General features: G+C 35.9%; 1 long non-coding RNA gene across 1 annotated transcript; it reads right to left on the bottom strand.

Annotated features, from left to right (window-relative positions):
- Window positions 1-976: 976 nt before the first annotated feature.
- On the bottom strand, window positions 977-3,786 carry LOC141378906 (uncharacterized). Its single transcript, XR_012394430.1, has 2 exons — window positions 1,739-3,786; window positions 977-1,686 (listed from the first exon to the last, which is right to left on the bottom strand). It is a non-coding gene; the product is annotated as an uncharacterized lncRNA (long non-coding RNA).
- Window positions 3,787-6,360: the final 2,574 nt, after the last annotated feature.

Here is a 6,360-nt window from a genome sequence, read left to right as displayed (position 1 = left end):
TAGTTTACAATGTTTACATTCTTCTAATTACATTTAATCTAAATCCCAAATATTAGAAATGAAAACAGATTGTTAAAATTTAATTAATGTCAGTTGTAATGTTATTGATTTAATGCACTTTCTTGACAGATTTCATTCATTCATTTTCCTTTTTTTCCCCCCTGGTTTATCAGGGGTTAACACAGCGGAATGAATCGCCACTTACTTGACAGATTTATATATTTTTTAAGTTTATGTGGTTTGTGTAGAAGAGGGGTGTCTAAACTTGGTCCTGGATGGCCGGTGTCCTGCTGAGTTTAGCTCCAACTTGCCTTAGCACACCTGACAGGAAGTTTCTAGTATACCTAATAAGAGCTTGATTAGCTGGGTCAGGTGTGTTTAATTAAGGTTGGAGCTAAACTCTCCAGGACTCTGGCCCTCCAGTATCAAGTTTGTACATTCCTGGTGTAAAGTGTTTATATTTGGTAAAATAATTTCTAAATGCATATTTAGTGATTTTCAATTAATTACACTGTCTTATCTCAATATGTGGATTTAGAGGTTGTTGCAAAAAAAAAAAAAAAGAAGTGGATTTAGCTGGTTTTGACGCAAAAGAAAGTCTACCTTGCTAAAAACCAAAGAACTGTCTTAAATGACATTTAAAAAAAAATAAAAGTATTTTATTTACTAGCTAATAACCTTATCATTACATATAAAATGAAACTTTTAAACCTAATTATAGGAGCCTGATAGAAAGTGATCATTTACAAGAAAAGAGGTCTGATAGATTTAGAAGGTTTTGCATCTGAACTCTTCATATGCTGTGTAAAATAAACTTGGGCTCATCACTAAAGTGAACTTTGTACCAGTAGTTTTCTTTTCTTTTCTTTTCTTATTTTTTTTCTTTCAATGTCCATCAGTGTCTATTCATCTGTCCATCCATCCATTATAACTTTCCCTCTGTTCCTAACAATTGAAGTACTCAAACAGTTTTCTGGGTTTTCCACCTATAAAGAATCAAATCAAATGGAATAGAACTTCAGAGTTCAAGTGAACATTACGGTTCCCATTTATTGTCTACTTGAAACATATTTTCACTTGACCAAAAACTGTTTGTCCTGGAGACTTCACTTGTCTGTATTGTTACATGAAGAAAAACAACTTTCTTTGGTTCTGAAAAAAAAAACAAAAAAAAAAACAAAAACACTGAAATATGTTGGTACAGTTGGCACAAATACACTTAGCAACTTGGTTACTGAGTCACACAAACATTCACATGAGTCATGCATTTTCAAATGTGTCAAATGTCCATAAAAATAAAATATGTCCTTAGCTTGAGCATAAAACATCAAATTTGCCTAAAAGGACTCCTTAAAATGTAATATTTTAGTTTGGATATACAGTAACTTAAAAGAGTCAACATAGGTTTTCCCTTTACACAACTGAACTGACTTCTATCATAGTGTTTGCTTATATAGCCAATATCAAAGATATAGCCTCTATTGTCCTTTGTAGAAACAAATACTCTGTTACATCCATCCATCCATTCATCCATCATTCCATCCAATTTCCCCTCTTTTGATTCATCTTCTCATAGTTTGTTGATTCCGTCCATCCATCCATCCATCCATCCATCCATCCATCCATCCATCCATCCACTATTCCATTCATCCACCATTCCATCCAACGCTCCCTCTTTTGATCCATCTTGTTATAGTTTGTTCATTCCATCGATTGATCGATCGATCGATCCATCCACCCATCCATCCATCCATCCGTCCATCCGTTCGTCCATCTGTCCATCCATCTGTCCATCCATTCACTCCAATTTTCCTAATTTCTATCCATCTTCTCGTGGTTTGTTCCATCCATCCAACCATCCATCCAAGTGTTCCCACTTTTGTTTTATTTTCTTATAGGTTGTTCATTCAATCCATCCATCCATCCATCCGTCCATTCATCCATCCATCCATCCATCCATCCATCCATCCATCCATCCATCCATCCATCCATCCATCCATCCATCCATCCATCCATCTATCCATCCATCCTTGTGTTCAATAATTAAAGTAAATTTCAACATTTGTATCCTACTAGGAATGATATCCTTTCTCATAACAATCCCAGAATTCCCAGTGACACATTGTCCTTTCCAGTGACTTGTGTAGCAGCCTTTCACACACTCAATCATTCAGCATCCTCTCCATTATTCTCCCCTCACTACTCTCTTTGCTTTCTGTGTTTTCCTGCCTTTCACAAGAAGCTCTCGCGTTTGCCACATGACCGAATAACTGAATAGGTCAAAAACAGCACCGGAGCGACCGAAATCCATTATCGCTTTGCACAGTTTTCCTCCGAACGGCACGCCTTCCAGCCAGCGAGCTGATGAGGCAGACTGAAGAAGCCTCTCTCCTGACAGCGAGAGCCGATGCTGATGTGTCTTCGCTGATAAAATAACGAGCCGAGGCTGCAGAAATCATGCTTTATTCAGACCCTCAGCGATTGTCTACGCCGCCCTGTCAAACTTCTGCAAACCCCGTCTCCACTCCAGAGCTATTTATGAGTCTGCTCTGCATGAAGCCATTTCCATACGGTGTCTGGAGGGCAGGAGATAAAGGAGAGTTTCGGGCCTACTTAACTGGAGAGCAGAATCGCTTCAAAGTTGCCATGTCTGAGGCACGACTCTTGAACAACAGGAAGTGCATAGATGAACATAGACTCATATGCACTCTGATAGCTTCATTTCGCTAGAGTAATGTCAGCCAGCTCATTATTTAGACATTATAACATGATCCCCCGCTGTCAGAGGACCCCCAAAACTATCCAAACAGACATGCTGGAAACCGTTTCACGTTTTCCAGATGCTTCCTGCCGCGATCAGACTCTTCTTGTCAGATGCAAGCACAGCACCTTGGTGAGGAGAAGATGAGATGAGTGTATTGAGTGTGTATGTGTGTGTGTGTGTGATGGAATGGTTTCTGTTCTTCTTCCTCTCGGGCATTCGCTGTCATGTTCAAATGCGCATGTTCGTCGTGTGTTTTAATGTCAGATTGCCACAGTGCATCCCAAACACATCTGTCTGAAGGTGGCTGGGATAAATAGAAATGTTTGAATAAAATGTTGTGTTTTGGGGGGGGAAATCTTGTGTGTGTGTGCGTGTTTGTGTGCTTCATCTCGCCTGGCCTATTTCCTCTTCCTAACAACCTGGGAAACAACCTCTCAGGGGAGACAAACTACATCTCATATCACAGGGATTCTCATTTCCTGACTCGCTCTGTTCACTTCACATCCTCACGTTCTCCCAGCCCTTTCCGAGCCTTTCTTCCCCTGCTTCGCCACACCTTTTGCTTCTTTTTGTGTGCTGTTTTTGCTCTTAGTCGTCCTCATTCTTGTTCATTTTTTTGTAAACTCTTAAGTGTGTCCTTAAATGAACCCTTAAGAATGAAGCGATTAGGGGAGTAGAGATAGGCATCACTGTTTGCAAGCATTTTCAAGTTATTTTCAAGGTAAAAATGAAGAAACAGATTGATTTTATTTATTTTGCTGCACATAAAGAACCGGGATTGTTGTTGTTAAAAGTATCAAGTGCTGCACTGAAATAATTTTTATTTTTAAAATGACTAAAACTGAAAACAACAACATTTTGTTGAAATTTAGTAGTTTGTAATTGTTTTCCGAAGGCGTCATGGCAAGAAGGTCGCTAGTTTGAGCCTCAGCTGGATCAGTTGACATTTCTGTGTGGCATTTCCATGTTTTCCCCATGTTGGTGTGGGTTTCCTCTGGGTGCTCTGGTTTTCCCCACAAGTCCAAAGATATGTACTATAGGTGAATTAGTAAGCTAAATTGGCCGTCGTGTATGAGTGTGAATGAGTGTGTATGGGTGTTTCCCAGTGATAGGTTGCAGCTGGAAAGGTTTCCGCTGCGTAAAACATATGCTGGATGAGTTGGTGGTTCATTCCGCTGTGGCGACCACCTGATTAATAAATAGAATAAGCCGAAAAGAAAATTAATAAGTGTAATTGTTTTTTGCATGACTTTAAATGTATCATCTTCTCATTTCCGAACATATTTGGTGACTAAAATATTATTTTATCTGTTTATATTAATAAATCTGGTTTAATAAAATGCACCAAAATATATAATCTATAATCACTGAGAAATATCTAAAAAAAAATATTTTTTAAAGTGGGGTGTACTTATATATGCTGAGCACTTTATAGTTGCTAGTCATTTCATTTTAATATTTTTAAAACGTTTATTTATTTCACTGATTCCAAGTGGTGAAACTTGTATAATCCATACATTCATTCCACACAGACTGATCTATTTTAAGTGTTTATTTCTTTTAATTTTGATGACTGTGATGACAACTATTCTAATTATATCACCAGCAAATGTATACAGTGCTCAGCATATATGTGTACATCCCATTTTGCAAATGAATATTTTTATCCATCTCTCAGCGACTATGGGTAATATACAGTTGACGTCAGAATTATTAGTCTCCTTTTGATTTTTTTTCTTTTTCAAATATTTCCCAAATGATGTTTAACAGAGCAAGAAAACTTTGCTGGGTTTTCCACCTATAAAGAATCAAATCAAATGGAATAGAACTTCAGAGTTCAAGTGAACATTACGGTTCCCATTTATTGTCTACTTGAAACATATTTTCACTTGACCAAAAACTGTTTGTCCTGGAGACTTTACTTGTCTCTATTATTACATGAAGAAAAACAACTTTCTTTGGTTCTAAAAAAAAACAAAACAAAAAAAAAAAACACTGAAATATGAAAATGGCACAAATACATGCATTTCCGTCATGCATTTTCAAAAGTATCACATGTCTATAAAAATAAAATATGTCCTTAGCTTGAGCTTAAAACATCAAATCTGCCAAAAAGGACTCCTTAAAATGTAACATTTTAGTTTGGATATACAGTAACTTAAAGAGTCAACAAAGGTTTTCCTTTTACACAACTGAACTGACTTCTATCATAGTGTTTGCTTATATAGCCAATATCGAAGATATAGCCTCTATTGTCCTTGGTAGAAACAAATACCCTGTTACATCAATCCATCCATTCACACATCATTCCATCCAATTTCCCCTCTTTTGATTCATCTTCTCATAGTTTGTTGATTCCATCCATCCATCCATCCATCCATCCATCCATCCATCCATCCATCCATCCATCCATCCATCCATCCATCCATCCATCCATCCATCAACTATTCCATTCATCCACCATTCCATCCAATGCTCCCTCTTTTGATCCATCTTGTTATAGTTTGTTCATTCCATCGATTGCACCAAAATATATAATCTATAATCACTGAGAAATATCTAAAAAAAATTATTTTTTAAAGTGGGGTGTACTTATATATGCTGAGCACTTTATAGTTGCTAGTCATTTCATTTTAATATTTTTAAAAAGTTTATTTATTTCACTGATTCCAAGTGGTGAAACTTGTATAATCCATACATTCATTCCACACAGACTGATCTATTTTAAGTGTTTATTTCTTTTAATTTTGATGACTTTGATGACAACTATTCTAATTATATCACCAGCAAATGTGTACAGTGCTCAGCATATATGTGTACATCCCATTTTGCAAATAAATATTTTTATCCATCTCTCAGCGAATATGGGTAATATACAGTTGACGTCAGAATTATTAGTCTCCTTTTGATTTTTTTTCTTTTTCAAATATTTCCCAAATGATGTTTAACAGAGCAAGGAAATTTTCACAGTATGTCTAATAATATTTTTCTTTAGGAAAAGTCTTGTTTAATTTAGACTAGAATAAAAGCAGATTTTAATTTTTTATTAAAATTCTTAGCCCCTTTAAGCTAATTTTTTTTCGATAGTTTGCAGAACAAACTATCATTATACAATAACTTTCCTAATTACCCTAACCTGCCTAGTTAACCTAATTAACCTAGTTAAGCCTTTAAATGTCACTTTAAGGTGTATAGAAGTGTCTTGAAATATCTAGTAAAATATTATGTACTGTTATCATGGCAAAGATAAAATAATTCAGTTATTAGAGAAATCTTCTCTCCATTAAACATAAAATGGGGTAAAAATAACAGGGGGGCTAATAAATCTGACTTCAACTATATATATATATATATATATATATATATATATATATATATATATATATATATATATATATATATATATATATATATATTTAATTCCCCTAAGACGTTAGCTGCTATGGATTGACAGACAACAGTCTATAGAACAGGGCTGCTCAACCCCGTTCCTGGAGATCTACCTTCCTGGAAGGTTCAGTTCCAACCCTGATCAAACACACCTGAACCACTTAAATAGGACCTGAACAGCACTTGATAATTACAGGCAGGTGTGT

The sequence above is a fragment of the Danio rerio genome, chromosome 2, assembly GCF_049306965.1.
Source record: "Danio rerio strain Tuebingen ecotype United States chromosome 2, GRCz12tu, whole genome shotgun sequence".
Taxonomy (NCBI): Eukaryota; Metazoa; Chordata; class Actinopteri; order Cypriniformes; family Danionidae; genus Danio; species Danio rerio.
The sequence above is the reverse complement of the archived record's forward strand: the minus strand, read 5'-3'. Positions and strand labels throughout refer to the sequence as shown.